General features: G+C 41.4%; 1 protein-coding gene across 2 annotated transcripts in view; it reads left to right on the top strand.

Moving 5' to 3' along the window:
- Positions 1-491: 491 nt before the first annotated feature.
- The window catches only part of ZNF704 (zinc finger protein 704), a 248,392-nt gene continuing 227,005 nt past the window's right edge, over positions 492-21,878 (top strand). The window contains exon 1 of one of the 2 annotated variants that reach the window (XM_025394540.1): positions 492-701. The gene's annotated coding sequence lies outside the window, so the exon portion shown is untranslated. Of the gene's footprint in view, positions 702-1,346; positions 1,624-21,878 lie in introns of those variants that run through there. The other variant, XM_025394541.1, reaches the window with a different exon arrangement.

Here is a 21,878-nt window from a genome sequence, read left to right as displayed (position 1 = left end):
AGAAATATGACTTACTACATAGCCTAACCCCAAACAAATAGCAAATATATTTTCTTTGTCACACCTAAAAATTGTCAGAAAATGGCTAATATAGTCATGTTATGTGCTTGATTTCCAGATTTGGTCTTACTTCCTATTAATTTCTTAAGTAACCAACTCAAACGATCTTGAACCCCCACCCATTTGTTTCTTCAAAATCCTGAACAATGCCAGAATAGAGTCTACAGATCAGACAGTGCAAGCAGAAAGCTTCTTGGAATTCAGCCATTATAATCAGGCACTCAAGGTAGAATAGCAGGAGTAAAAGCTGAAAGACCTACACACTCAGCACAAAGCCAGGGCAGCTCAATTGCAAGGCCTAGAGTGGTGCGTTCAGAGTGTGAGATTGGTAGACAATCGCTCATGAAACAGTATTTCGAAAATCTAAGCGACTCTGATGATTATTAGGAATTCATCCCAAACCTCGGATTGATACACCTTCCTTGATTTCGCACAAGCTCAGGAGCAGCTGCCATGCACATCAGTGACCATTAAAATGACTTGTAGCAAATCTCTACGTTCAAAGTCTAACTTTGACCGACAACCTTACTTCCAGCGAAGTCTACTCCCCTCCCTCCGGAGGGAAGAAAGGGCTGCGGTTAAGCGTTTGTCCTGGTGTCAGGGCCAACTGCTTCGAAGCGCCAGACTTTCGGAGACTGTGGGTAAGGGGAAAAAAAAAAAATCCAGNGGCTGCGGGCCGCGGCGCGGGGCCGGAGAGTTTGTCACCTCCTCTTCAAAAAAAAAAAAAAAAAAAAAAAAAAATGGCCGCAGGGCCGGGGACTCGGAGCCGCAGGGAGCGGCAGGAGCCCCCCGCCAGCACCCACCCACGCCCGCCCGCGGCCGCCGCGCCGCCCCGCCGTAGCCGCCGGCCGCCGGCGTCCCCGCCGGCCGGTCCAGCAAAGGCGGCGCCCGCGCCTCTGCAGCCAGTGGCAGCCGTGGGTCCTGGCCGGCGGCTCCTGCAGCTCCCTGCGGCTCCGAGTCCCCGGCCCTGCGGCCACAGCGGCCACCGGCGGAGTCAGAGGAGGAAGAGGAGGTGACAAACTCTCCGGCCCCGCGCCGCGGCCCGCAGCCCCGCGCTCAGGCATGCAGGCGCGGCGTCTAGCCAAGCGCTCGAGCCTGGGCAGCCGCCGGGGGGGCGCCGCGCTGCAGCCGGCCGGGCCCGCGCCCGCGCCCGCCAAGGAAGCCGCCCTACCCGGGCTCCCGCCCCCTGTCCCGGGCCCGGCCCCGGCGCCCGCCCCGGAGAGCTGGAGGCCGCCGCTGCCACCGCCGCCGCCGCGCAGCGCCGGGACCGGCCCCCCTCGGGCCACCGGGGCCGCCGCAGCCGCCTCGTCGCCGGTGCTGCTGCTTCTGGGGGAGGAAGACGAGGACGAGGAGGGCGGGAGCAGGCGGCGGAGGGGGCTCGGGCGGGTGGAGAAGCCCCGAGGGGTCGCGGAGGAGGAGGATGACGACGAGGAAGAGGAAGACGAGGAGGTGGTCGTCGAGGTGGTGGACGGCGACGAAGACGACGAGGACGGCGAGGAGCGTTTCGTGCCCCTCGGACCCGGCCGCGCAGCCCCCAAGGGCCCGGCCCGGGGCGCGTTAAAGGTGCGTGTTGGGCGCAGTGGCGCGTGTGGGACCCGCCGGCCCGGGGAGGGGGGCGGGCCCGGGCCGAGACGCCTGGCCGAGGCCGGTCAGCGGCGCCCGGGAGAGACCCGGCTGGGAGGGGTGTGTCAGGCGGCGCGGGCGGCCGCGCGGAGCAGCGCGAGGAACTGTTGATTTGCCTGCGCCTCGGGCCCCTGCGTCTCTCCCAGGCGGCCGCTCCCCCTTTCCTCAAAGGCCGGGTCGGGTTTGTTGTTTGGTGTGGGTGCTGGGAAACGGCGCTTCTCCCTAGTGGGGTGGGGAACTTGGGTGATGGGACCACGGAGGCGCCGGTTCGTGCCCGGTGGGGACGGGAGAGGTAGGGGAGAGTGAGATTTTTTTCTCCCCCAAGGAAGGAGTATCCACTTCTCCTTATTTTGAGGGCTGTTCAAGCTTATTGAAACTAGAAAGAGGTGTTTCTTGTCAATCTCTCAAGCCCCTTCTTCCATCCAAGAACAATTGTTGATGAGTTTCCATCACAGGCGCTTGTGAGAGAACCGGTAAACCCAGCACAGCAAAAACCAAGCCCTCGGTTTCCACATGCATTTTGCTAGCAGTTTTTGGCATTGACCCTCGCCCTCCCATGTCGCTAAACTCGACATCGTTGAGCGTTTGGGGTTTTTTTTCCTCCTCAAAATTGCAAATGAGGAAAAAAGAGGAAATCAGGAAAAGGGGGTGGGGTGGCGTTTAAAATGGATGTGAGTTTCTGCTGAGAATTCTAGCGGAGTCCCCTGTGCACTGAAGCGCCGAGAGATTTTTCCGTTTGTGTATCTTCAGGAGATAAGGGGTTTATTATTACACAACTGACTGGTTGGGCTTTCAGGCATGCGATTGGACAAAGCAAACCACGTTGAGGTTCATGCACGGTGTGTGTTGCTAAGAAGTTTTGAGGGCAGCAAGTGGTAAGCAATGGAATGAGTGATTTTTCTTAAGAATGGTTCTTAAAATCAGCTGAATAACTGTTTAGTGGAGTTTTCAGAAGGTATTGCTATTTCAGGAAGAAAAAAAATTCATGAACAAGTGAGCTTAATAGAGACCATTTAAAAAAGCTTTGGGTGCTCACCAAAAAAGCTCCTCAAAGCTTGACATTGCATTTCCAAAGAAATGTTGAACATCGGCAATTAGAATAGCCCCAGAGTAGATGTGGGCAGAAATTTATTTCCTAGACCACCCTGGAAGTACCAGCTCTGGGAGTGAGAAATTTTCAGCAAGTAGTCATTTAGGATGATAGTTTTTGACAGCTGCTTGTTGAAATCCAAACCGTGACCGCATTCGTTACCATGGTCTGTTGAAAAGCCTGCATTGTATGGCTACAGGATATAGCTGGGTTTGAAGTGAAGTCACATGGTGTCAGTGACATTGAATAACAAGAGTAGTGACTCCTTAGCATTTTTGTCCAGAAGTACTGAAAGTGTGTCTTGTGGTTTGAATAGTGATTGCAGAATTTGTGATAGAAACTAATAATTTATGCTCTGTGATGGAAACAAGTTTAATATAGGAAAAAAATTCAAATCCATAAAAACAGAATAACGAGTGTGATAATTCACTTGATCAATAAAGATTTTTCACATTTCCAAATTCCTTTAAATTCTTTTAAAATGGGCTTCATTTTATAACACTTTCATTTGCCCACAACTTTTCAGAAATTTACGCAGAATGTTGAGTCGTTTGAGGTTTAATTTTATCTTTTTAAAATACTCTTTTAAAGACACCGTATCTGAAGAGATTTTCTAATGGAATATCACTAGATAATTTTATTATAATGCATATACGAATGTTAATATCATATATATTCATGCATTCATTTATTCAACAAATATTTATTGAACACCTTCTATGTGCTAGCAGCTATTGTAGAACATAGCAGTGGACACCTTCCTGATGCTCACATCTAGTGAGAGGCATCATAGCAACAATCAGACACATAGATGCAGATGTACATGCATAAGCAAGAATAACACTTCATATTGTGATGTGTCCTGTGAAGAAAATCATGGTATCTTAGAGTTTCAAAGGAAGAAAAAAAAGCTACTGTGGGTGAGATCTCTCTGAGGAGGGAACATTTGACCCGAGATATGAGACGTTTCACGTGGGAAGATCTTTCCAGGCAGAGGGAATAGCAGTTACTAGTCTTGAGGTGGGAAGGAGAAAAGGGTGAGTGTGGCTGGGACTTGGTAGGTATGAGATATGTCGAGGAGGCTGGGAGGTCCCTACAAAGAGAGCCTGGTGGGCCCTTTAAAAGGGTAGTGAAGTCTTTGAAAAGTTTTAAGCAATAAAGTCTTACAAGATGATTTGTAGTTTTCAAAAGATCCATGCTGTGTGGAGGACAGCAGTGGAGGCAGGGAGGCCAGTTGGGCGGCTGTCACTACGCAGACCAAGGGAGGGGGAGGGCAGCTTGGAGTTAGAGATTGTCAGGAGTGGGCAAATTCAGAATCTATTGTGAGGATCAGCCTACAAGAACTTGTGGATGCGTTGGTTGATGGGTGATGAAGGAAAGGGAGGAATCCAGGTTGAGACCATGATGTAAATGTTGGTTGAAGGTACTATTTACTGAGATTAGGAAAACCTAGAGAACAAAAATCAGGTTTTCTGTTTTGTGCATGTGAAGTCTGAGATGACTGTTGGACAACCAGGTGGAGGGTGTGGTTAGGCAGATGGTGGTGAGATGGGGAATGGATAGGAGAGGTCAGAGGTAGTGGGAGGAATTTGAGGACATCAGTGTGTTAATGTCGTGTAAAGCCTGGGGGCTTTAAAAGGAGTGCAGGGGGCCGAGAGAGGAGAGCCTGGGGCCTGATTCAGGGGCAAAGCACTATTTAAGTTTGGGCAGAAAAGGAGAAGCCAGCAAACGCTATGGAGAAGCGGCAGCCAAATAAGTAGAAGGAAAACTAGAAAATGTAAAGTCCAATAAGCCAAGAGAAGAAGTAGTTCCAAAAAGTGGGTGGGGAGTAAGGAACTGTGTTGAATGCTGCTGAGATACAGAATAAGAAAGAGAGAGAGAGATGTTCATTTGGATTAGATAAGGTGGAACTTACTAGTATCCTTGACAAGAGAAGTTTCAGTGATGTGCTTAGAGTAGGCTAAGCAGCTGATTAGAGGTGAGGACAGAGGGACACATGAAAAACTCTTTTGACAAGTTTGTTGGAAAGGAGAACAAAGAGGAGGAGGAATAGCTGGAAAGCCTATGGCCTAGGTTTTTTTTAATAGATGGGATACAGTAGACCCTAGTGTTGTGACTAGAGCATCATGGGAATTATGTGGAAGAGGGGATATTAGTTTTCTATTGTAGTGTAACAATTTACTACAGATATTTTTTTGCTTTAAAACAGTTAGGAGTCTAGGCTCAGCTTAACTAGGTTTGCTGTGAAGAGTCTCACAAGGCTGCAATCAAGGTATTACATGGGTTGAGTTCCCATCTGAAGGCTTGACCAGGGAATAATCCACTTCTAAGCTTACACAGATTGTTGGCATAATTCATTCCCTTGCGTCTGTAGGACTGAGGGTCCTAGGCTTCTTGCTGGCTGTTGGTTGGAAGCTGTTCTCAGCTTGTAGAGCTGCTCTCCCTCACCCCTTCCCTACTTCCCACTGTTCTTTGTCACATGGGCCTCCTTAGCTTGGCCTCTTACTTCATCAAGCCAGCAAGGAGAATCTTAGAGCCTGCCTGCCAGCAAGATGGAGCCTTGCATGATGCAATGTAGTCAGGAGGAATAGGCCAGCAACTTGGCCATATTCTGTTGGTTAGAAGTAAGTCACAGGTTCCACCCACAACCTAAGGAGAGGGAATTTTACTACGGTATAAACACCAGGTGGTGAGGATCATTGAGGGGTCATCTAGGAAGGAACCAAAGATGTAAAGAAAAGAGAAAAAAACTACAGGAGGAAAGTCCTTGGAAAGCCTTAGGGAGGGAACCTGAAACCCAAGTAAAGGGCCGGCCCTTGGGAACCTTCCTCCATTAGATTGGAGAGAAGATGGAGAACGTGAGTCCAGATGTGGGTACATTTTCTATACTGGGTGATGATCAGATGATAGTGGTTTTCTGATGGCTTCTGTTGTCTCCATGTAGCAGAAAGGAAGGTCATCAGCTGAGGGTGAGGGAGATTTAAAGTAAAAGCTGAAGGCATTGAGAGCAAATGTACTAGGGAGATGAATATAGTTGCCAGACAGTATCAAGGACCCAACTGAGGTTTGTGATTCCACATTTATAAGTCATCTGTCTGGGTGTGTGATTTTCCCAACTTTATTCCATTGTCTCATGCATATAGTAATATAATAAAAATAATCCCAGCTAAATGTATTGAGTGCTTACCAGGGTCAGCACAAATCCAAGTGTATAGTCTCATTTAAATTTCATTGCATATCCGTGAGTCAGGCATTATTGTTATCGACTTCATTCTACAGAAGGGATGAGCAACTTATTTAAAGATAAAAAGCTGTTAGGTGTCAGAGCAGGGGTTTGAACCCTGCACAGTCTAACCCCAGAGGTAGCACCCATATGCATTATACTACATTGCCTCTTGTAGAGAAAGTGGAGGGCTGGATTCAGCAGAGGTGGGGTTTAGCCTGATGGGTGAGCAATAGAAAGAAAGAGATGGAATTACTGTCGAAAGAGTTGGCAAGTGTATAATGATAGACCGAGTGATATAAGAAAAGTGAGGGCAGGAGGGAGTGAGGGAAGGTAGAAAAGTCATGTGTCAGTGGGTTGGAGAAAACAAAGGGTAAGCCAAAAAAATCAATAAAAGAATGGGAATGAAATCCATGACAATTTGGGTTCCACAATAATATTAATACAAACAAGTATTTGTTGGGTATTTTTGAGGCAGGAACTTTACTAAATGCTTTATATGAAGGAGGAACTTATGAAAATTTTTGACTTGGGAATCAGTATGACTCCCATTCTCCATCTGATGATGTTGAGTTGAGGTGAAATACCACATTCCAGTATGTGGTCACAAGTGGGAAGCATGGGCTCATGTCCATAGCCTGTGCTTCTAATCACTGAACTGGCATCTTTCTGTATTTATTGGGATTTGTGTGCCCATTTATTTCCAGAAAGATTTGGGATGACTGAGGAAACAGAAATAGATGCTACTAAGTCTTTGAGATTTGTTGCTTGATTACTCTAACTGATACTAATATATACTAATGTGGGCTTTAAATGAGATAAGAGAAACTTTGTATTACATGGTTTTCAATTTCTGATCAAAAGAAGCTTAAACATTTATCTGCAGTGGTAACAGTCCTGAACACACAAACCCCTCCCCACTCCCCTGCCTACCACCAACTAGTCCCTGGGTCCCTGTATAAGGAACACTACCAAAAAAACAGAATGTAAGCAAACAAACAGATAAAAAACAAAGGCACTGCCAAACATAAAAAGGATGCAATGTTGGTACTCAGTGAAGGGAAAACAGTAGCTAGGCTGAGATAACAAGCACAGGAGTGTGCTCTGCAATCCTGTGTAGCAGTTTAGAGATAAGAACACAAGAATCTAGAGGGTTTGATAATTTGCTGGTGTAATAAACTTATGAAACGCTTGGACACGAAAGACTGCTAGAAGCCTACCAAGATTTTAACTATTGAAAAACTGGAGAAGAAAGGCTTTTAAATGAGATAATATGTGATAGAGTTACCACTTTCAGTGCTCAATAAATATTAATTGAATGGAATCTGCTTCATCTGTGCCAGTTCTTCAGGGATGGTTAACACGTCTATTAGACTATCTCTTGAATATCAGATGACTTTAAGAAGCCTTTGGCAGGAACTGTGCAGCAAACACTGAATTCCAATTTGCTAACAAGTATGTGTCTTGCAAATGGTCTGTGTTGACTCAAGCAAAAGGCATATGCTTAAGATACCAGACAGAGTTGTCATTCATTGAATTGTAGACTGCTGGAGTTGGAAGGCAAATAGACACTATCTAGTAATCCAGTACTTTCATTTGACCACCGAGGGCACTGACTCTATGCAGGGTGGTATGCCTGGTCCAGCTGGGGCTGCTAGCAAGTTTGCTGCTGCCATGATTGGTGCCCTGGTCTGCCAACCCCAATTTATTGTCCTCACTTCTGGGTTGGTTTTTTATGCTTAGGAATGATCTACAGCTCACTCTCTTAGAGTTGTGGGTTGAAAATCCACAATTTTCTGAAGTGATCTACTACTTACTGCTTATCAACTTCTATTTTTGGAATGCTTATCGTTTGTAAAGTACCTCAGCTAGCGGTGGACTTACATCTGGCTGTGGTGTGGTGGGTGGAACCCTCTGTGAATCCTGCCTGGGCCAGTCCCCACTCCCTGTGAGCTTTCCAAGGGACACGTATACACAGAGGATAACAGATGAGAAAAGAGCCCCATTTCATTGGGAAGTGAGTGCCCATAGTCCCTGGTGGGGTGCTGATAGTAAATTTGCCTAGAAGATGTCATTACCAGTCAACTGTTAGAGCCTCTTCTCCTTCACCAGCATTTTTACTACTGGTTGACCGTTGAAGGCCCCATAACATAAGCATTAGAGAAAAGGAGAAAGAGCAAGAAATCAAGCCCTATCCTGAATCTGCTTACCCTCTGCCCCCCTAGTAGGGGGGAGCCAAACCAGGCCTGGTGCACCTGTAGTCTCAGCTATTTGGGAGCTTTAAGCCCAGGAGTTCGAGGCCAGCCTGGGCATCGTAGTGATACCCCATCTAACAGAGCCTGAGAGAGCCACAGCCCTATGTGGGTTTGATCTTCTAAAATTGGTAAATCTGTCCCAGTTAGATTAATGTATCCCTCCCTGCAAGAGGGACTTAGAGGAGTAAGGGAGCCTTTCCCTCCCCGTGTCATTATATAACATCCAAACTTCTGATGTGCATGAAACAATCAGCCTTGTTACAATGACTTGATACAATGTTTGCAGAAGTCAAGCAAACTTGACTTTTAGTTGCCCTGTGCCATCTCATCTTAAGGTAAATGCATGATTTCCATTAGACTTTCTGAAATATTTGTTAATACTTAGAGACCCTCATAACTAGCCAACTCTACGTTGTTGAAATATGGATGATTTTCTTTGGGTGTGTTGTCCGTGTTTCTGCTCATTCCCTCTATTAGGAGATATTTATTGAGTCCTACTGTTTACCAGGCTCCTGCTATACACACAGGATACAACAGTAAATAGGCCTTCTTCTGCTTTCAGGGAGCCCACATTCTAACAATTCCTGCCAAGTTGTCTGTAAAGAGGTATGAAGTCGCTTTTCCTCTTTATCCCTAATGAGATCAAGATTAGATCTGCCCAAAGCCTTTTCTTAGCTACCACAATTTGAGATGTAACTTTGAAGTATACCTTTAAAACAACTGTAACCAAGTGATCCATATGAAGAAGATTCTGTGGTTTGGCTGGGAGGTGATTCTGGAATAGCTGGTCAAAAGATGAGTGTAGATCACTGAATTTGGCAAATAACTCTAGTTGCTCTTATTTACTAAATGAAATGGAACAGAATATAACTCTGAAATATGTGTTCATAGAATTAGAACGATTGAAGTTTTACACGTCATTGAAGATACAGTTTTGGAAAAATCTAGAGTTATAATTTATATGTAGGAAGCAAGCTTGACTCTAGAGTTTTCAAGGAGAGTCTGTAATGTTCAGACTCTCTTTGAAAGTCAGGACTTTGCAGTAACACACAAGGGGGTTTGTTCATGTTGCAGAACACCGTGGAGGCTTGAGGAGCAAAGAAGTAGTAGAGTGCTGCCTGGGCACTGCTCCATGGGAGGTCTCCGTGCCATACCTGACCGTCACCGGTGACAACGTTTGCTTTACATATGTTCTTGTCATAATGGAAGGTTAAATGAAAGTCATATCTCCTTGATTCAGACTAATTGTAGATGGCTAGTTGAAATAAGTGAATATTAAAAGTGCTCCAACAGTTTAAATTAAACACAGTGTTTTAAAAGGTTGTATACCCTGAAATACCATCTGATAAAACCTGCAGAAAGGATAATTTTAGTTCATAAATGTGACCTTCATTGTTGGCGCATCAGTGAGATGGGAGAGAATAGGCTGAGTTAAAGGAGATGATCCTCTCAGCTGCCCCCACCCGTTACCTCTCTGTAGATCAAGAAGTGATATGGCATAGGCTTTGGGTTCAAATTCTAGCTTCTCCACTCACTTGTTGCATGGCTACATCAAGTTACTTACTGTCTGTATGCTTTCATGTTATCTATAAAATTGGAATAATATGATTCCATCATTGGCTATTGTTTTTTAATATGGTCCAGAGACCTCCTGAAATTAGATATGGATGGCAATTTATTTTGTTTTGGGTTTCAGAAAGGAAACATTTGTAAAACTGTGCTCAAGGATCCAAAATCCTGCAGTTATTTTGACTGTTACAACCTCCTTGTTAATGCTACCAAAGCATTTCAGAGAGCTACTTCCTGAAGTGACCCCGTTTATCTGAACTCTGTGGTATTCCATCATAATATGTGGTGAGCTTTAATCTTCCCTTTCAGCTCAGGAACTGTGAGTCGTTTATCTACTTGTGCAAAGAGGACAGAGACATCCTATCTCTTATGTTCATCAGTTTGTTCAGATCTATAGCTCTTATATTGGAGAAACCTGGCTATTATCCAAAAGGGTAGATGGGAAGAGGCTTACCACACACATTGAATATAGTTCTTAAAGCTGCTGTGGAAATAAGGTGATGTCACCTTCTACCTCTCATTTGCATGTGGCTGGAATCTCCAAGGCGTGGGTTTGCCCTTGCCACCCTCCTGTGCGTTGGTGTCTTGGACTTGTAATTTTGTTTGGTGAATAAGTCATTCTTTGTTTTTTGGGTAGATGGAAATGGGTGGCCCAAAGTGTACCTCTAAACTCACATCTGCTTGCTCCCACTATTAGGGAGATGTCTAGACACAGAGAAAAGGGCTCGGTAATTAATGGACTTCGGGAAATTCCACTTGAAAGTAGAGATACAGTTTTTTTATGTTATAAAATATTTCAAACATAGAGGAAATTGGACGAGTAATATAACACACATATATCTATAAAAAAGTTGCTGGCTATATATGCCAAGGGCCATTTTGAGTTTCTAAGAGAGTGAATATATAGATTGTGATATTTACATATTTATCAGACTTTTTTTCTAGAGCATCTTTCCTTTGGGATACATTTTGGGAAATACTGGTTTATAATTTCTTTTCTTGGTGGGAAAGGCATGAATAAGTGTCTTATCCTTGAGATAAATAACTAAAACTGCTTAATTAAAGAAATAAGTTTTCAAGTGAATTTCACAAGCACAAAGGAGAGTTAAATTGTTGTAGTGGGTTATAGAAGTTTTGACATATTTTTCCTCATAAAGCTGATAACTCTTCAATATTGAATTTCTAAAAAAGGGAGTATTTCCTGTGGTAAATTTTCACTTGTATATCTGTGAATACCATTCTTGTGTGTGAAGCTTAAAAACTGGTAGAGAACACTACCTTTCTCAATAAATCAGTACCCACAATGGGTCTAATGTGGGAAGACAGGAGGGTGTGGGAAGTGTTATTATAACAGAATCTAAAAGCGCCAAGGGAGCAGAAATTCACAAGGTGTTTATATCCAGGAAAGTGTGTTTAATAATGTTTTTCACGTTCTTTTTTTTGAGACGGAGTCTTGCTCTGTCGCCCAGGCTGGAGTGCAGTGGCGCGATCTCGGCTCACTGCAAGCTCCGCCTCCCGGGTTCACGCCATTCTTCTGCCTCAGCCTCCTGAGTAGCTGGGACTACAGGCGCCCGCCACCACGCCCGGCTAGTTTTTTGTATTTTTAGTAGAGACGGGGTTTCACCGTGTTAGCCAGGATGGTCTCGATCTTCTGACCTCATGATCCGTCCGCCTCGGCCTTCCAAAGTGCTAGGATTACAGGCGTGAGCCACCGCGCCCAGCCTGTTTTTCACATTCTAAAAGAAAAAAGATTGAAACTATCAGGAGAGTCTCAATGAAAAGAACATAAAATTTACCAGGATTCTAGGACTGATACATTTTCTGTCAACACTATTGCTATTACAAGTAAAGGGATTTAAGCACTTGTGAATGCTGAGACCATGTATAATAACTCTTAATTGGATATTGTTCGACGTTTATTTCCATATTACCCAATATTTAGTGCATTGTAACTAATAGAAGGCCCTCATGGCCAACCTTACTTGATCTTCTGGATCACCTTGAGAGGTGGATATTATCATCCCCATTTTATAGATGTGTAAAATAAGCCTCAGAGAAGAATAGAACAGTTTCTGTTGAAAATATATATATGAAGAATTTTATACTGAATGACAGGTATTTGTCAAACATTTTGGAAAACGTGGGACAAACAGATTTTTTAAATAATTGGAATTGGTACCTAAGCCACAATAGAAATTTAAGGAGAAAGAATATTTTGGATTAAATTATAAATTAAAACAATGTGAAATAGTTTTCATAGGTTGTCATAAATGCTTTCATGTAGTTTGTGCACGCTTTGCAACTCAGCTGCAAGTGCATACAGGAACTAATTTCTAATTTTTAACAATTTTTTGGAAGTTTTTGAAAATGTTTTGATTGTCAGGTTCGTAGACTTCTAACTCAAAACTAATGTAACAGAATATTAGAAAAAGAGTGGAAATATTAGAAAGGGGATCTTAGAATTTATAAAAATAAATATCTGAAGAATACCTATTTGAAAAAATGTAGTCTTGTTTTATCATATATTAGTTACAGTAAAAATTCTCAGAAAAGGGGGGGAATGGACAACTGAGCCTACGTAAACACAGAACAAACACTGTGGCATCTTAGTGTGGGAAAGAGGAGGTGATAGTAGGGGAGGAGCCACTTGAAGGGTTGATATGACCCAAGGTAGAGTTTACAGAAAGACAGCAAGGTCTCTGTTTGCATATCTTATTACCCGAGTGGCTGGTGGATGTTCAAGAGGCTCTGAAAATGTGCTTCTAGCCATCTGCTGAGTGACAACAATTTGTTTAGCTCCTTCTTCTTCTTCTTCTTCTTTTTTTTTTTTTTTTGTTTTGTTTTTTTGAGGCAGAGTCTCACTGTTGCCCAGGCTGGAGTATAGTGATGCGATCTCGGCTCACTGCAACCTCCCTGGGTTCAAGCAATTCTTGTGCCTCAGCCTCCCAAGTAGCTGGGATTACAGGCATGTGCCACCACACGCGACTAATTTTTTTTTGTTTGTTTTTGTTTTTGGTAGAGACGAGGTTTCATCATGTTGACCAGGCTGGTCTCAAACTCCCGACCTCAGGTGATCTGCCTGCCTCGGCCTCCCAAAGCGCTGGAGTGCTGGGATTACAGATGTGAGCCACTGCGCCCAGCCCTTTTTGCTCTTTGTTCTGATTCAAAAAAGAGATCTAAAAGAGATCTCTATTCAAATAGGTCTTCTCAACTCCCTGTATTGATTTTTGTCGTTTGAATTTTTCTTGCACTCTAGCACAAGGTTATTTGGAAAAATTATCTTTATTTTAAAAACTACGATAGAATGATATAGTTTTCATTGTTTGTAAACTATGTCTAGCTTTATGTGTTAAAGTGAGATACCCCAAAGATCTTAGTTAAGTTCATTTACAAGTTAATGGTTTGATTGTTTGAAAAAGTCATTTTTTCTACAAAAAATTAGCCAGATGTAGTGGCAGATGCCTGTAATCCCAGTTACTCAGGAGGCTGAGGCAAGAGAGTCACTTGAACCTGGGAAGCAGAGGTTGCAGTGAGCCGAGATCGCACCACTGCACTATAGCCTGGGCGACAAGAGTAAAACTGTCTTCAAAAAAAGTTATTTTTTCTACCTTGTTCAACCACATGGCTATTTTATTGAACTTTAGTAAACTTTGTGGATGGTGGTGTATTACTGAGATGGGACTGTATGGAGGAAGAAAAGATTCAGATTGAAAGAAGAATCAAAAGCTCTGTCTTAACCATGTTAAGTTTGACATACCTGTTAGACCTCCAAATGGAGATGTCGAGTAGGCTGGAATTCAGTGGAGAAGATGGAGCTGGAGATGGAAATTCAGAAGACACGGGCCACTAGATGATATTTAAGTGACGGGATTGAGGGAGCATACCAAGGGGTACAGCAGGTAGAGAAGGGAAGGTAACTGGGACTGAGCTCTGGAACACTACAGATGCAGTGCTGCATTTCTGTCTGTCTCTATCTCTCAACAGTTTTATTATATTTAATTCACATACCATATAACTCATTTAAAGTGTACAATTGAGTGTTCTTTAGTATATTCACAGAGTTGTGCAGCCATCATCACAATCTAATTTTGGAACACTTGTGTCACCCCTGAAAGAAACGCCGTACCCATTAGCATGCAACCACAGTTGCTTTGGCTTTTCGGTGCCAATAAGACTTTATTCATTCATTGTGTTTTTCAGGAAAAAAAGAAGTGGAGGAAAGGAGAGGGTAAATGTGTTAGAAAACACTGGGGGAAGTAAGGGAAAGGGAGAATCCAATACAGCAAAATCAAATATCCAATAAATATACTCCAGTGATAGTGTCATCAGATCTCAAGGGGGTTGTCTTCTGCAGTTCAGAAATAAGGGGAAATAAAAGACAAAGACAAGTTCTCCTTTTATTTCCTCACTCTTTCTTCTTGTAAACTCAAGATAAAGCTTCGGATTCTAGCGGTGAACAGAGCTGAATTACATTCAATCTGCATGCTACTAGACAGTCTTGTGGCTGCTTTGACATTGGTCTCTTGCATCAGTGGAAGAGTCCCTGAGTGAATTGGATGGACATTCTTCTTTCATTTCTTAGTCACCCACTTCAAGTTTCTAAGTGGAAGACTTCCTCCTGCCCCCACCACCCATCTCTCATTTCTGTCTACTCGAGCATTTGAGAGCAGTAAACAGACCTGGTCCATACAAATCCAGCAGTAAAAGTGTTTGACGTAAACACAATAAGGAATGGACTTCAACCATTGGGGTATGGATTGGAAATGAAGGCTACAGAGTTCCTAATTTATTCATATTTTTAATGCAAGTCTTTTGTAATTTGGAGTCACCCCAAGAATTCAGTATGTACATGCATCTTGTCGTTTTAGTTAAAAGTAGGAGAGGAGTCAAGTTTTTGGGACAGAAGATCTTGTCTAATATAGGAAATAAGGGAAGGAGCATAATGAGAGAGTGGGTAAAGATGCCCACTTTGTGTAAAAGGGTCACAAGGCTTACAAATCAGATCCTTTGTGTGGTGCATAATCTTTTGACAAAAATCTTTGGTATTTTTTTCATACAAAATGTTGGTAAACAATACCCTAAAACAACAGGAGAAAGGTCAACACATTATATTTATACAAACTAGACTATGTGGCAGTCACTAAACCAGCAACTTTTGAAGTTCTAGAAGGCTCAGACAAATCTAAAAGCTAGAAGGGGGATGATTTTGGAAAGACTGAACCCACAGTCAGGCACACATCACCCAGTGTGTTCTATTCCACTTGTCCCATTTCAACACAGAGACAGCGGTCAACAAGGTAAGTACACACTGATTTCATGTGTTGTCCATGAAATCTTCCCTTCTCTGTTAGCTCCCCAGACTTTGTTATCACCACTGCAGCAGAAGATGCTGGCTGGCCCTGCACCACAAAGAAGCTCTTGTTTACAGTTTTATCTGAAAGCCACACAGAAGTACAGAGGTTTGAAAGGTTAAGGTTCCAGTGTGTGTGCTTCAAATATACATCCCCAGCAGCATGGGATGAAAACAAAGGTTTCATTCTTACAATCTTGTTTGCCCCACAGTGTCTTGGGATTTTTGCATGAGTGTGTGCACGTGTAGTGTAGCCTTAGCCTTATCCAGTGAAGGATGACTCTTGTGTAAAAATCAGCCAATGACCCAGGATTAAAGGTTTGGTTCAGAAATTCTTAAATATATGTATATATATGCAAGCCTCATTCTCACTGTTTTCAGTCTGGTCCTTTCACCAACCCTGACCTCTTTTAACCTCTCTGTGTCGCTTTTCTGTTCAGGCTTATTTCCACTCATCCAGTAGAAGAAGGCATAGTCAAAGTCATTCTGTGGAGTGAAAGTCTGCCTGTCGGACAGACCTGGAGTTGCTGCTGACTTATCCCCGAGGTTGCTCATGTCCTTGAGAACACAGTGTAAAACTAAGGGCCTCTCAGGTTAATGTATTGAGAAATACAAAAGCAAAATATTTGTATTAAGAAACATAAAGAATTCACACAGCCGCATCATTCATACGTGGCTAGTGCTGTTGGCATCCTGGTGGGAGCCATCATTCAGGTTAAGGCCAAGCAAATAAAATCATCATAGACCAGCATGGCATGGGAGTGAACCCTAGGGGAGCAGGCCTGCAGCTGTTACTCCAACACCTACTTTCCCACTATCACAACCCATTGCTTAGGATAGTTCCTATCACCCTGTACCGATAGTGGTCATATTGGAGACAAGACAGGGGCAACCCTTTCCTACCCCTAGTAGATTAACTTCAACACAAAGTGATGGTTTTTTGAGTCTAGCAATCTGGTCTCATGTTTTATCTTTTACTTTAGCATAGAAAATATATCTTGCCTTAGAACCTAAAACCTATGATCAGAGATGAAGAAGAATATCCCACAATGTTAAGAGTCAGTTTATCAAGAAGACATAAAAATCCTAAATATTTATGTGCCTCATAAGAAAGCTTCAAAATATATGAAGCAAAGGCCCAAAGAATCAAGAAGAGAAATAGACAAATTCACAATTATCATTGAATATCTTTGTTACATTCAATTATTGATGGAATTGGTAACAAAAAGTAAGGTTATAGAATATTTGAATAACACCACCAAACAGCTTAATCTAATTAATGCTTACAGACTGCTACACTGGGCAGTTTCAAAATAGGCATTCCTTTCAGTTTTACCATGAGTATGAATGTACGCTGTATACTGGGGGGCACACCAAATCTCAGTAAATTCCAAAGAATTGAAATCATATCACATAGAGTATATCCTTTGACCACATGGAATAAAATTAGAAATAAATAATAAAAATTAAAAAAAAAATTCAAAAAAATAATAATAATAAAAATTTAGCTAGAAAATTCACAAATACTTAAAAATCAATCACTATATTTCTTTTGTTTTTGTTTGTTTTTTGTCTGTTTGTTTTGAGACAGAATCTCGCTGTGTCACCCAGGCTAGAGTGCAGTGGCATGACCTCAGCCTCCCGAATAGCTGGGATTACCGGTGTGCACCACCATGCTTGGCTAATTTTTGTATTTTTGGTAGAGACAGGGGTTTCACCATGTTGCAAGCTGGTCTCAAACTCCTGACCTCAAGTGATTTGCACGCCTCAGCCTCCCAAAGTGCTGGGATTACAGGCATGAGCCACTGTGCCCGGCCCAATCAATATTCTTTTAATAAACCATTGAATAAAGAAGAAATCACAAGTGATTAGAAAAATAGTTTAACTGATTGAAAAGGAAAATGCATCATCAAAGTTTGTGGAAGTTATATCAGTGCTTAGAGGGAAATGTATACCCTTTAATCAGTGATCTTCCATCCAAAGGTGTTGGAAAAAGAAGAGGAAGGAAATAAAAAGACAAACATTAGAGAAAATCTGTGAAATCAAAAGCTGATTGAATGAAAGAAAGGACATTACTCTAGATCTTACAGATTTTAAAATGAAAATTCAGACATATTACTTTTATGTTAGTAAAGGACTTTTGCCTGTAAATTTGAAAACTTGGATGAAATGGGAAAATTCCTTGAAAAACTCAAGTTAACGGAACTGACCACATGAAGTAACAGGATATCTGAATAACCTACCATCTGTTAAAGAAATATCCCATGATTTGAGGTAAAAAAAATAAATAAAAGAAATGGAATTTATAATTAAGAACCTTTGTACATAGAAAACTCCCAATGAGAATGGCTTTACCAGTGAAATCTATAAAATACTTAAGGAAGATATAATACCAGTCTTACAAAAATCTTTACAAAAAAGAAATAAGATGGTATCCTTCCACTAAATTTTATGAGACCAGCATAGCCTTGACATTAAAACCATGCAATGACATTACAAATAACATTGCAAACTTTCATGTACATAGGCAAAAACACTTAACAAAATATTAGCAAATAAAATCTAGTGATATAAAATGTATGATACATTACGATCAAAGTCATTTCTTCTAGGAATGTAAAGTTGTTTAAATACTAAAAATCAACTGGTGTAATTCACTGTATTAGTAGATTGAAAGGGAAACGCCATATGATTATCTCAATAGATGCATAAACAAGCATTTGACAAAGTTCAGTACTCATTCATGGTTTAAAAACTCAATAAATCGGATGGAAATTCCCCAAATTGATGAAGTATATATATAGGAATCCTATAATTAACCTCATGTTTAATAGCAAAAGATAATTTTCTCTACCAATATCAGGAATAAGGCAAGGATGTCTGCCCTGTTTTATTCAGTGTCATCTTGGAGGTTTTAGCCAGTGTGATAAGGCAAGAAAAATAAGTGAAAGGCATAAATACTAGGAAAAAAGCAAATATCACTGTTTCTATTTGCAGATGACATATTATATGCAGAGAAATCCTAAGGAATCAACAAAACTACTAAAAGGGGACTTCAAATATTTATAGTAGCATCAAAAACTAAGCACTTAGGGATAAAATGAATGAAAAATGTATAAAAAAGATGTGTGAAATCTGTAAAACATTGATGAGAGAGAGCAAAGACCTAAATAAATGAATTGATAAACTGTGTTCATTTAGAAACTTAATATGGTTAAGATGTCAGTTCTCCACAAATTGATTAAAAGATTCAGCACAATCCCAATTAAAATCTCAGCAAGATTTTTAGTAAGAAATTGACAAGCTAATCTCAAATGCATATGGAAATGCAAAATAACTACAATAAGCTAAACAATTTTGAAAAGCAAGACCAAAATTGGAAGACTTAATCTACTTGATTTCAGAACTTACTATAAAGTGAGAGTAATCCTGACAGTGTGTTACTGGTGCTACAAGACAGATAGATTCATTCATGTAATAACCCCAAAATAGACTCACACAGAAATGGTTTGACAAAGGCACCAAAGAAATTAAAAAGCTTTTTTGACTAACAGTCCTGGAAAGACTATTCATCTGGAAAGAAGAAAAACAAAAAACAAACCAACCCTCAGTTACCTCAACCTTACACCATACACGAAATAATTATTTAAAAATGAATCATAGATATAAATATAAAAGCTAAAACTTACAGAGCTTCTTGAAGAAACAGAGGAGAATATCTTTGTAACTTTGGGATAGGCAAGGATTAATTTAATAAATTTAAATTAATTTTTCAATTTCAAATAGTTTTAAGTTTTAATTTGTAGGTCTTCATTTTAGCATTTTCCTTTAAACAAACAAACAAAAAATCAAGTCAGTCAAAAGGCAGATACATTTTCTTCTTCTGAAGTAATTTCAGTGTTTATCAAGAATTGAACAGAGGCCAGGCACAGTGGCTCATACCTATAATCCTGGCACTTTGGGAGGCTGAGGCAGGAGGATTGCTTGAAGCCAGGAGTCCAAGACAAGTCCGGGCAACCAAGCAAGACCCTTTCTCTATGTAAAATATAAAGAATCGGCTGAGCACAGCAGCATGTGCCTGTAGTCCCAGCTACTCAGGAGGCTGAGGTGTGAGGATCACTTGACCCTAGAGGTTCCAGGCTTCAGTAAGCTATGATCACGCAACTGCACTCCAGCCCAGGTGATAAAGTGAGACCCTGTCTCAAAAGAACTGAACAGGCATTAGATGTAACTCTCAACTCTGACCAAATGAGAGAGCATTTCTTTGAAGCAAATAGACAATAAAAACACAAAACTGGTATTTTCAGAGACCAAGTGAATGCAGTTTGTTTCACTATAGTCTTAGTTACCTTAGGAGGTTGAAATTCTATGCTATGATCATTATGATATTTTTTATTTTTTTATTTGTGTAAACGTATGGGGGTACAATTGTAATTTTGTTACGTCCATAGATTGTGTAGTGGTGAAGTCAGAGCTTTTAGGTTATCCATCACCTAAATAATGTACATTGTATCCATTAAGTAATCTCTCCTCATCCATCCACCCCCTACCCCATTATCATTCCCTTTCAGTGTTGTGTATCATTCCATACTCTGGGTCCCTGTGTACACATTATTTAGCTCTCACTTATAAGTGAGAACATGTGATATTTGTCTTTCTGTATCTGACCATCTGACCTGTTTCACTTATTTTTTTTTTAATTTTTTTATTTTTAGTGAATGCTTTTTTTTTTAATCATGCTTTAAGTTCTAGGCTACATGTGCACAACATGCAGGTTTGTTACATATGTATACATGTGCCATGTTGGTGTGCTGCACCCATTAACTCCTCATTTACATTAGGTATATCTCCTAATGCTATCCCTCCCCCCTGGCCCCTCCCCATGACAGGCCCCGGTGTGTGATATTCCCTTTTCTGTGTCCAGATGTTCTCGTTATTCAATTCCCACCCATGCCTGAGAACATGCGGTGTTTGGTTTTGTGTCCTTGCGATAGTTTGCTGAGAATAATGGTTTCCAGCTTCATCCATGTCCCTACAAAGGACACGAACTCATCCCTTTTTATGGCTGCATAGTATTCCATGGTGTATATGTGCCACATTTTCTTAATCCAGTCTATCTTGATGGACATTTGGGTTGGTTCCAAGTCTTTGCTATTGTGAATAGTGCTGCAGTAAACGTATGTGCGCATGTGTCTTTATAGCAGCATGATTTATAATCCTTTGGCTATATACCTAGTAATGGGATGGCTGGGTCAAATGGTATTTCTAGGTCTAGATCCTTGAGGAATTGCCACACTGTCTTCCACAATGGTTGAACTAGTTTACAGTCCTACCAACAGTGTAAAAGTGTTCGTATTTCTCCACAGCCTCTCCAGCACCTGTTGTTACCTGACTTTTTAATGATCGCCATTCTAACTGGTGTGAGATGGTATCTCATTGTGGTTTTGTTTTGCATTTCTCTGATGGCCAGTGATGATGAGCATTTTTTTATGTGTCTGTTTGCTACATAAATGTCATCTTTTGAGAAGTGTCTGTTCATATCCTTCACCCACTTTTTGACGGGCTTGTTTGTTTTTTTTTCTTGTAAATTTGTTTGAGTTCTTTGTAGATTCTGGATATTAGCCCTTTGTCAGATGAGTAGATTGCAAAAATTTTCTCCCATTCTGTAGGTTGCCTGTTCACTCTGATGGTAGTTTCTTTTGCTGTGCAGAAGCTCTTTAGTTTAATTAGATTCCATTTGTCAATTTCGACTTTTGTTGCCATTGCTTTTGGTGTTTTAGACATGAAGTCCTTGCCCATGCCTATGTCCTGAATGGTATTGCCTCAGTTTTCTTCTAGGGTTTCTGTGGTTTTAGGTCTAACATTTATGTCTTTAATCCATCTTGAATTAATTTTTGTATAAGGTGTAAGGGAGGAATCCAGTTTCAGCTTTCTACATAGGGCTAGCCAATTTTCCCAGCCCCATTTATTAAATAGGGAATCCTTTCCCCATTCATGTTTTTGTCAGGTTTGTCAAAGATCAGATGGTTGTAGATGTGTGGTATTATTTCTGAGGGCTCTGTTCTGTTCCATTGGTCTATATCTCTGTTTTGGTACCAGTATCATGCTGTTTTGGTTACTGTAGCCTTGTAGTATAGTTTGAAGTCAGGTAGCATGATGCCTCCAGCTTTGTTCTTTTGGCTTAGCATTGTCTTGGCAATGCGGGCTCTTTTTTGGTTCCATATGAACTTTAAAGCAGTTTTTTCCAATTCTGTGAAGAAAGTCATTGGTAGCTTGATGGGGATGGCATTGAATCTATAAATTACCTTGGGCAGTATGGCCATTTTCACGATATTGATTCTTCCTATCCATGAGCATGTAATGTTCTTCCATTTGTTTGTGTCCTCTTTTATTTCGTTGAGCAGTGGTTTGTAGTTTTCCATGAAGAGGTCCTTCACATCCCTTGTAAGTTGGATTCCTAGGTATTTTATTCCCTTTGAAGCAATTGTGAATGGAAGTTCATTCATGATTTGGCTCTCTGTCTGTTATTGGTGTATAGGAATGCTTGTGATTTTTGCACATTGATTTTGTATCCTGAGACTTTGCTGAAGTTGTTTATCAGCTTAAGGAGATTTTGGGCTGAGACGATGGAGTTTTCTAAATATACAATCATGTCATCTGCAAACAGGGACAATTTGACTTCCTCCTTTCCTAAATGAATACCCTTTA

The sequence above is a fragment of the Theropithecus gelada genome, chromosome 8 (assembly GCF_003255815.1).
Source record: "Theropithecus gelada isolate Dixy chromosome 8, Tgel_1.0, whole genome shotgun sequence".
NCBI lineage: Eukaryota > Metazoa > Chordata > Mammalia > Primates > Cercopithecidae > Theropithecus > Theropithecus gelada.
This window is presented reverse-complemented; position numbering and strand designations above follow the sequence as displayed.